This window comes from Chiroxiphia lanceolata, chromosome 23, assembly GCF_009829145.1.
Source record: "Chiroxiphia lanceolata isolate bChiLan1 chromosome 23, bChiLan1.pri, whole genome shotgun sequence".
Lineage (NCBI taxonomy): Eukaryota > Metazoa > Chordata > Aves > Passeriformes > Pipridae > Chiroxiphia > Chiroxiphia lanceolata.
This window is the reverse complement of record NC_045659.1, coordinates 5,923,743-5,933,623: the sequence shown is the minus strand read 5'-3', so window position 1 is coordinate 5,933,623 and position 9,881 is coordinate 5,923,743. Positions and strand designations below refer to the sequence as shown.

General features: G+C 50.0%; 1 long non-coding RNA gene across 1 annotated transcript; it reads left to right on the top strand.

The window, feature by feature from the left end:
• The first annotated feature begins 1,645 nt into the window (after positions 1–1,645).
• On the top strand, positions 1,646–8,352 carry LOC116797737. The gene is made up of 3 exons (XR_004360737.1): positions 1,646–1,794; positions 3,396–3,570; positions 7,564–8,352. It is a non-coding gene; the product is annotated as an uncharacterized LOC116797737 (long non-coding RNA).
• Positions 8,353–9,881: the final 1,529 nt, after the last annotated feature.

Here is a 9,881-nt window from a genome sequence, read left to right as displayed (position 1 = left end):
TGGAGGAAGAGGACAGCAGGGAAGAGGTGCAAAGTCACCCCAGTTCAAGGAATGGTTTTTAGGTGAACATCCATAACAGGATCCCCCAAAACCCAGGGATTTGCTTCACTAAAATGAAAACTCCCTGCCTGTCCCAATGTGGATGAACCCCATGGATGCAGAATGAGGATACCAAGGATTTCTGCTCCCCCAGTGCCCTGAATCCCAAGCAGAGGGTGGCTCAAGTCATCCCAAAACCCCCTTTGCAGGGGTCCCACCACCTTCACCACAGCTCTGGCCTCGCTCTGTATTTCCATGGTGGGAATACAACACACACATTAAAAATAATAACATTTATTGCTGCAGCCATCGAGAGAAAGAGCATTTTTGAGCTCTGTAGGAGCCAGATTTGGGTAGCGCATACATACATCTCCATAAGGGTTTTTCCAAGACTGCTGCAGAGGAACAAGCTGAGAAATTAGGGACAAAAAAATGGAGAGAAAAAGAAACTCCCCCAAATCCTCTGTCAACAAAGATGAGGTGGAATGTGAGATCTTGTGGGCAAAATACACACAGAGTGGAGAGAAAGAGCTGTGTGGACAATGTTTATAAGCAGAAAGGAAATCAGCAGCATCAAGCTGTTCCTGGGAAATGTTTGTCAATGTTAATGTGGCATTCAAATAAAGACATGAGCAGCCCACCAGGAAGTGATACTCCATGGTCAGAAACTCCTGGGGCAGGATGCAGGTACTGGGATTTGGGGTCAGACACGTGTCAGGGAATCGTTCTCAGCCCTGAGTTAGGAACAGAGCCTGTTTTTCTCTGCTATTCACAGACAAACCCCTTCCTACTGTGTTTTCTGCCAGTTTATCCATCACCACAATCAAAGGGTGTCCAGGTGATGAGAAAACCTCCCAGGTCTGATCCCGGGGTGTTGATCCCAGGGGTAACAACCTGCTCCACCACAGTCACCCACTCCTCCTGTCCCTCCTCGGCAGCCCTTTGTCCCCAAATGCCCTTTAATGAAGGGTCAGTTGAGACTTTCCCTGCTTGGAAGAGATCCCAAGCCTGGTTTCTATCAGCAGCAGAAGGAACAGGCAGGGATTTTGCAGTGAGGAGGAGTGAGTGGCTGAAAGTGCTGCTCCATTAATGGCCATTAAACTGAAAATAACCCTCCCCTTCAGCTCCCTGTCCTTTAGGATAAATAAAATATCAGGTTCTGCCCTGCAGATGGAGCTGAGAGGGGTAGAGCCACCCCTGGGGTCAGTCCCCACCCCCCCTTCCCTGCTCAGCTGCTTCCCAGATCCTGCCTCATCCAGTGGTTATCAGTAAATAATGAGCAGGGCTGTGCCTTCCCCTGCTTGGGGTGTGCCCAACACATCGGGAATAAATGAGGCTGGAAGGAGGGTTTTTATGGGATGGGGGTGTGTCAGCTCCTGGTCCTGCTTTTGGGGCCACGTCCAGGCCACCTTCTCTCCTTGGGCACCTCCAGGAGCTGTGTCAGGGAAGCTGTGGCTGCTCCACCCCTGGGAGTGTCCAAGGCCAGGCTGGATGGGGTTTGGAGCACCCTGGGCTGGTGGGAGGTGTCCCTGCCCATGGGAGCTTTAAGGTCCCTTATGACCCAAATCATCCTGGCATTCCATGATTCCATAACTCTGTGGTCCAAGCCACTGCACAGCTGCTGTGGAGGTGGTCAGAGCCCTTGGGAAATTGGGATTATCCCTCTCCATGGCCAAGGAATTACTGGACCCATTGAGGGCAGCCTTGTGCTGGAACGGGACAAAGTCCTAGTGGTGACTTTGTGCTTCAGGGAAGGTGAGGAAGGACCCCTGGGCCCACCAGAGGAGGGATGGGATGGCTCAGTTTGCCCCCTGAGGAGTTGCCTGGAGGAAAATCTCTGGCCATCCCAGTGCCCCTTGTGGGATACACCTTTGCATTCAGGGCTTGTAGACCTGGGGACCAACTCTATCCTCATTTCCAAAGATGTGTGTCAGTCCCAAAAATGTATTCAATGAGGGAAGGAACGGAGCAGATGCTCCAGTGGCTGCCTGGAGAGGGTGAGGATGTGCTTTATTTTCTTCCTGCTGTGTCTGTTTGGACACAACCCACCTCCTCATGCCCGGGAATGCTCCCTGTCCTGCAAGGTCCAGCTTTGCAGGGAAGGAATGGCACTGAGAGCCCAGCCTTTACCAGCCACTGGAGACTCCCCACAGAAGGAGGTGGAACCTCAGGGCAGCTCCCAGAGGGGCTCAAACCTCCTTAAACAACCACCAACCCCAAAATCTGGGGACTCTGGGCATCAACACCACTGACTAACAACGGGCTGGTTGCTCCCAGAGGCATTTTGTGGCACTTGTGGAGGTGGAAACACTCCCATCCAGGAGCTCCACGGGCTCATCAGGCACCAGGCAGGAACCTCCTGCCTTAAAGCAGCTGGAAAATTGAGGGAGCTGGAGAGGGAGACACGTCTGCAGATGAACATCTCGGGCCCCTTCTCCCTGCCAAGCTGCTCGTGAGACAGATGGCTCCAGGTTAAATGTGAATTGCAAACCTAAAAAATAAAAATGGTGTTTGTGCCCTTCCCTGCACCTTTATGATGCATAAAGATACAGAAAGTGGTTTTATTTCTTTCAGAGGAAACGTGTTTGGGTTTTTTGATTGTTTTATTTGGTCTGAGGATTTTTTTAATTTTTTTTTTTCTCCTTGCATTAGGGAAAACAAGGCTGGGTTTTGCCTGCTGGGAGCTGGGGGAGCTCAGTTGCTTTTTTGGGGGTATTTCAGCTCTGGAAAGGGGGTAAAGCCTAGGAAAAAACTAAAGATGTGATGCCATAAATTGCCTGAAACTGTAAATAATATAAGCTCTTCCTTCAGAAGGCTGAGAGAGAAGTGGGAGGACCCAGCAAGCTCCAACTGGGACTGGAGAGAAAAGCCTTTGGCATCTCCCAGAGAATTCCCAAAGTCACTTTGTGCCAGGCAGTGGGGTCATAAGGGCCTTCTCCTCCTTCAGCTGGGCATCTCAGGTGGCCTGTCACAATAATTACCTCTCCCAGCCAGGGAGCTTGTTCCTGCCTCCAATTTATTCTCCCGGAGTGGAATTAGCCGGGAAGTCGTTTGTGAAGGGCTCGGTTTTAATTCAGGTTGGCTTGATATAATCCAGCAGAGAGGTCAAACCATCCCTTCAGCCCCACTTTCCCCTCCTTCAGGGCAGATTTATTCCCAGTGACAGCCACACTTGTCCCAATACCAGCCCTGTCCTCAGCTTTGAACAAAGGTGGGACAATTAAATGGAGAAATAAGGTCGTGGTGGTTCCATAATCTCTCATTAAGGTAACGATGGCTGTTCAGACAGAGACAGAAGAGACTGGGTGTCTTTTAGGAAAATAAATCTCCCACTGCTTATTTTTTCCCCCATGTAGAGAGAAAAAGATATTATTCATCTTGAGCCAAGGAGCAGCTGAAGGACTTGCAGCTGAGGCAGTGGCTGCAGCAGCAGGAGCTGTGCCTGGAGCTGGGAATGCTGGGGGAGAAAACCAGCAAAACCCACCGTGGCCTCCCCCAAAGTGGCAATTTCCTCTTGCAGGAGCATTTCAGGTTGGTTTTGTCAATTAATTAAACTTCTGGTTCACTTTTTAAAGGAAAGGAAAAGGAGGGGGGGGGGGGAAAGCTTCTTTGGAGCTTTGGAAAATAGCGCAGCAAAATGTTTTGGCATTTCTGAAACAAAGCCTTTCACTTCAGAGGCACCAGGATGAAGCAGCTCAGCGTTTTTCAAAGGTTTTCTGCTCTTTAATTCTTTTTTAACCTGAAATTATTCATCTCATTAGCATAATCCTGAGTTCACACTGCTCTGGTCCTCCTCGAACATCATTTCCAGCAGATGCACAAACTGATCAAAAAAAAAAAACAAACCCTTCAGAGTGTAGTGACTTAAGGCCATGGTTTAGTCTGGATTTACACCTTATTCCTGATTCCCTTACCCAGATTCACATTTATTCCTAATTGTCTGATGAGGAGACACATCTTTGACCCGGTGGTGAGTGAGGCACTCCCAGGACAAACCCACCTTGGGTTCCTCAGATGTCCAAGAGAACTTGTCCAAGGAGCACCTTCCAGGGAAGGATGAGATGAGGTGGGAATACACCTCCTTCACCATCTGTAAATAGAAATATGGGGCTGTGGGGCTTGGTTTATTGAGGTCAATCCAGAGGAAGTTCTGCTGGCACTATTTAAACATGAGGACAATGCAAGGTTACTTCTGTCATGGATATAAATATAAGGTCCATCTTGGACTGGGCAAATCCTCAGCACTTTGTGATTCCCATTAATTGTGGATCCCCCAAATATCTTCCTGGCCCCAATGAATATAATGTGCACTCCTTCAAACAACATCTTCACATCCCTTTGCATTTGGATATTTCATGGGAAGAGTAGCCTGGATAAAAAACTCGTGGGTCTCCATAAATCTTCATTTTTAGGTGGAAATGTGGTTTTGCAAATGCACACCCCCAAAACCAGAGGTTCAACGAGGTGCTGCAGGCAGAGAGGGTGTGAGGGACATTCCTTTCCTCTTCAGTTGGTCAAAGGCACTTTGTTGTCAGTCTAATTCCCTGGATTTCATCAGAAATTGCCTCCAGAAGTGGTGGGGACACCAACCCTGGAGGGAGTTAAAAGATGTGTAGATGTGGCACTTGAAGGCGTGGGTTAGTGCTGGGTTAAATGTTGGACTCAATGATCTTGGAGATCTTTTCCAACCTCAACAACCCCATGATTCCATGAAGAAACCCTCTGTCACAGCTGAATGAGACTGAAAGATTTTGTTAAGGAGGGTGAGTTATGAAGAAGATCAAACTCCTCCCTCTCAGCAACTGTAAATCTGAAATTAAGAGGGTCCAACTGAGGAAGTGTGGAGAAAAGAAAATAACAGGCCTTTACTAAAGGATATCTGTGTATTGGCAGAGCAGCAAAAGAACACAGAAACAACCAAAGAATAATCCTGTACCCAAAAATCCCCTTCAAAAAGGAAACAGTTCCCTGCTTGGTTTTTTAGAACAAGCAAACCCATGACACCCTCCCAGTGCAGGCAGAGCCTTGCAGTGCCAAAGGACTGGTGCAAACTGGATGCTACTGGTGTGGCAGTGGGGCATGGGAGGTGGCACAGGGCACTGCTCATCCCTGCCTGGAGGGGGGGAGTTGGCAGGGGGACACACGGGTCACCAGGAGGGTCTTTTGGGCCGTGGCTTCTTCTTTCTTGACTGTTGTGGTGTTAAACAGCACAGTGGGTTACCCTGTGCTTCTCACAGGGCTCATCTGGATCTCCTGGGATCCCCCTGCCCTGGGACCTGGCTCCTGAGGTGTTGGGGGAGAAGGGATGTGACAATTTGGGGCCTCTTATGGGAGATGCTGAAGGCACCTGAGCAGCTGAAGGGCTGGATTCTCATTTCCACTCCAGGCTGCACATGCAGCTCCCAGAGCCCTTTTATGTTCAGAGCAGCTCAAGTGCAAATGAGAATCAGGCCCTCCAGTGCCACCTCTTCTCTTCCAAAGAGGAAAAAATCTCCTTGACTACAGGGAGTGAAGTGGGTCAGGGTGGTTTGGGGTTCACTCAAAGCCCCTCGAAGCCGTGATGGGTGCTGGCTGCCCTTCACTGCAGAGAGGAAATACTTGAGCTCCTTTTCCAGGCAAGGACAGTTTGCAAACCAAGGCATGGAGAGAAGATGCTCCCCCCTCCAGGCTGGGATTAGAGGAGAGGCGTTTTCCCAGTTTCCCCTGGAGCAGAGCAGCAGGCAATGGGGAAGGTCAAGGAGCTCTCCTGGATCCCCTCCCAGAGCAAGGACATGGCAAAGACACGCCCGGGTTTCGCTGCAGTGAGCTCCCGGAATTTCGTGCTCCATTGCCCTGAGAGAGGACACGGTGTTTGGAGAGTGGGGACATAAATCTGGGGGTATGGCTGGGTTCTCCTGCTGGCAGGGATGCAAAGGTGCCCTGGAGGCACAGTGGAAAAGGAGATGGACCCACCCATAGAGGAGATATTTGGGGTATTAATTAATTATACCCACCCATAGAGGAGATACCTGGGGTATTAATTAATTATACCCACCCATAGAGGAGATACCTGGGGTATTAATTAATTATACCCACCCATAGAGGAAATACCTGGGGTGTTAATTAGTGCAAAAAAAGGAGGAAGAAGGTGATTTGGCTGGAATACACCCAGGGATGTTCATCTTCTAGGGAGTGGGTAATGAGGCTGGGCCAAGGGAATATCTGGGGCTGGAATGTGTTCAGATGAGGGCATGCCAATGCCTGGGAATGAGGACTTTGGAGATGGGGCTGTCAAGGTTGTCCAGGATCTTCACAAACTCTCAGTAAGGTCACTCCGACCCTACTGATGATGGAAATGAGGACACCTCCTTCCACCAAGGGTGCCTTTCCCCTTCCAGGGATGTCCCTGCCCCACCTCCCAGCCCTGTCACAACCCCTTGGTGCCTCCAGCCCCCTGACCTGGAGCTGGGGACACCAAGGCTGCCTGTGCCCACCATCCTGCTCCGAGCTCCCCGCGCTGTGGGAGCAATGGGATGAGATGCTCCTGCTGATTCATTGCCTCTCCTGGTGACATCAAACAACCCTCTCAGGAGCTTCCCTCGGCACTTAATCAGAGAAGAGCTTGTCTGTGGCATCTTAAGGACTTCTCAGGTGAGGCAGATCCTTCCCACAATAAAAAAGGCAGCTGAGGTGCAGGTGGAGAAAGGACAAGACTCTTTTTGACACCACAGCTCTCAAGCTCTGATTGCAGCCTGTTCCCACGGTGGAGACAGGGAGAGGCAACGCCTGTGCTTTGATACACAACTTATTTAGTGTGTCCTCAACATATTTAGTGTCTCCTCAACATATTTAGTGTCTCCTCACCCTTCTCATTTCCCTGAAGCCTGAGCAGCCTCCACCTCCTGCAAGGTGAGCTGAGCTCCTCCTCCTGCAGGGACCATGGAGGGATGAGTGACTTGACACCTGCAACGGATCCAGCTGTGATTTCCCAACAGAAATCACCCTAACAACCAACTTACATCATCACAGAAGAGATCCAACCACCTTATCCCTCTGTTACACCGAGGAGAAGATGCAGGAGGAACCTGCATTTCAGGTTCCTCCCCTTTGAGTCTCCTCTGTGGCTCTCCCTGGTGTGACAGCACTTCCAGAGCCTGGTGGTAGCGACACCCGTGTGCTGGGTGCTGCCACATGCAGCCCTTCAGTTATGCTCATTGCTGTTGTTATGGGATAAATCACTCCTTAAGCTTCTCTCTTTCATTGCAAATTGTCCATGAAACACTTGCAATCTCTGCAGAGAGATGCTGGGCCTGACAGCCTAAATCAGATCAGTAATCAAATCCCGAGCCCATCGCTGCTACCTGGGATGAGTTATTGGTACCACAAGGTGTTGGGGGAGAAAAAAGAAAGGCAAGAATCTCCACAGGAGAAAAAAAAATATGTAGGAAAGTTTTCTTCTACTAGAAAGATCTGGAGCTTTCTCATAGATTATTTAACTCTTTATTTCTCGATATTTGAGGGCTGGGTCTCACCTGATGCCTGAAGCAACCAGACCTTGTGTAGAGGAGTTCCAGTGGTGACCAACACAAAACAGATACAGAGCACAGGGAGCAGAGCCAGCAAGGGTGGAGCAGGATGGCAGCTCCTTGGGTTGCTCCTAATCCTGGACAAAAACTATTTGGAGTCATAACTGTGTTAAACCCCCCATATTTTAATGACTTGCAAACCTTGGCCTGTGCGAATTCCTGCACCTCACCGGTGTGGTGGTCGGGGCAACCACAAGTGAAAAAACCTGTCCTCAACCCACATATTTTCATTTAGTTTTGTTTCCCTTGAGATTCAGGCCCTCTTGGCCCATATCTCATAATAAAAGCCTCAGTTTTACCCTGCCTGTGCCTCCCCTGCCTGGCACAGCTGAAGGACCCCAAGGATCAGATCAGACTCAGCTGTAATTGGGATTCTTGTGAAGATAGACAAAACTGGGGGCTCAAAACTGCCCTTGCACCTTCTTCTAGGACTTTTTTTTGGCCTCAAAATCTACCCCTTTGGAGACATCAGACGTTTCTGCAGAAGCTGAGGATGAGGAGGTGGCCATGGTCCCTTCCAACCCAAACTGTTCTATGTTGCACCCTTGCAACCCCCTTTAGTTATTCAGTTGCACCAGAAAATGACTTTTTCTTCATTTTCCAGTGAAGATTCAAGGTTTTATTTTGTAAGATGGGCTTTTTCTGATGTATTCGTCCCATTCCCCGTGTGCTTTGCTTGGCAGAGGAGCCAGAGCTGCCTGGGCTTGCAGCCTCCACCTTCTCCCTGCTCCAAAAAACAGCCACAGCTCCAGAGAAAGCAAATGGGAGGATGGAATTTATTTTACACCATTTTAATAAAGCGACAGGGAAGGAGTTGGATGCTCTGGCCCTCGATTTCACATTTGTTTCTCTACCTTATTGGGTGCCAAAGCATCAGCAAAAGCTTAGAAAAGCCCTTTCACAGCAAAAAAAGGATTCAAAAGTGGTGGAGGGAGATCAGGCCCCCAATTTCTTCCTGCTGGAGAACTCGTGGCTGGGTTTGATCCCTGCTCTGGAGGAGAGATTTCCACCAGCTGGATCTGTGCTGCCTCCCACCACCTTCCCCACTCCAGCCCTTCCCTGAGAATTCTGTCTAAATGGGATTTAAACTCCCCCATCCTTATCTCAGCCTGGTGACAGCTGACCGAAGCCTCAGGCTTATTCTTTCTCACTCTTGCAAAAACATGTGCACATATATATATATCTCCTTTTCCCCAGCTGCTGCAGCAGCCCCTTTATCCTCCCCTGCTTGCACTTTCCCATTCTTCCAGGGGTTTTTGACCTGGCTTGGCCGGGGCCAGGCGTGTTTTAAAGCCTGCAGTGGTGTTGAACCCCCTGAGCAGGAGTAACCCTGCCAGGTATGGGCTGGATTTAGCCCAGGGCTTTGCAGGGAGAGGATTTAACAGCCCCAGGGTCGGGGCACAGCCACCTGAAGTTGTAGGAGAGTATTTACAGCAGACACAGAGAAGAGATTATATCCAAACAGTGGGATAGAGGCTATAAAAGGAAAAACTCTTGACTTGCCCCGTGCAACACTTACCCAGCTGTAAAAAAATCCCTCTCTTTTCTTCTCTCTACTGGTAATTAAAATCTCCAGCTTCATGTTCCAAAGCCCAGGCTCAGGAAGGCTCAGACTGCCCTGTGAGGAGTTGGGGTGACAGGGATTTTGGGATGCTCACACCTCAGAGTGATGCTCCATGTGCTGATCCTTCCACTCTGGCAGCTTCATCCCTTCTCCAGTCTCTTCCCACCCACAGAGTGTAGTTAAACCGTGTTTAATGTGGTAAAATTGAGGTGCAGGACATGGACTGGGGGCTCAATGTTCTTCAGCTGGACCTGCAGGTTTCTGTTACAAGGTCCTGGAGTGACAGAACAAGGGGGAATGGCTTCCCACTGCCAGAGGGCAGGGAGAGATGGGATATTGGGAGGGAATTCTTCCCCATGAGAGTGGGAAGCCCTGGCACAGGTTGCCCAGAGGAGCTGTGGCTGCCCCTGGATCCCTGGAAGTGTCCAAGGCCAGGTTGGACAGGGCTTGGAGCAACCTGGGCTAGTGGAAGGTGTCCCTGCCTGTGGCAGAGGTTGGAACTGGTTGGGCTTTAAGTCCCTCCCAACCCAAACCATTCTGGGATTCCATGATTTTGGCAACATCATTTCCAGAATGAACCTTCTCAATCCATGGGGGGAAAAACAAGGCCTTTTCCAAATGTCAGAGTCACTCCTGGAGTGAGAACTGTAGGAACAGAGCTGGGGGTCCTTCCCCAGGGCAGAGGGGCAGCTCCTGCTGGTCCCTCTGCCCCC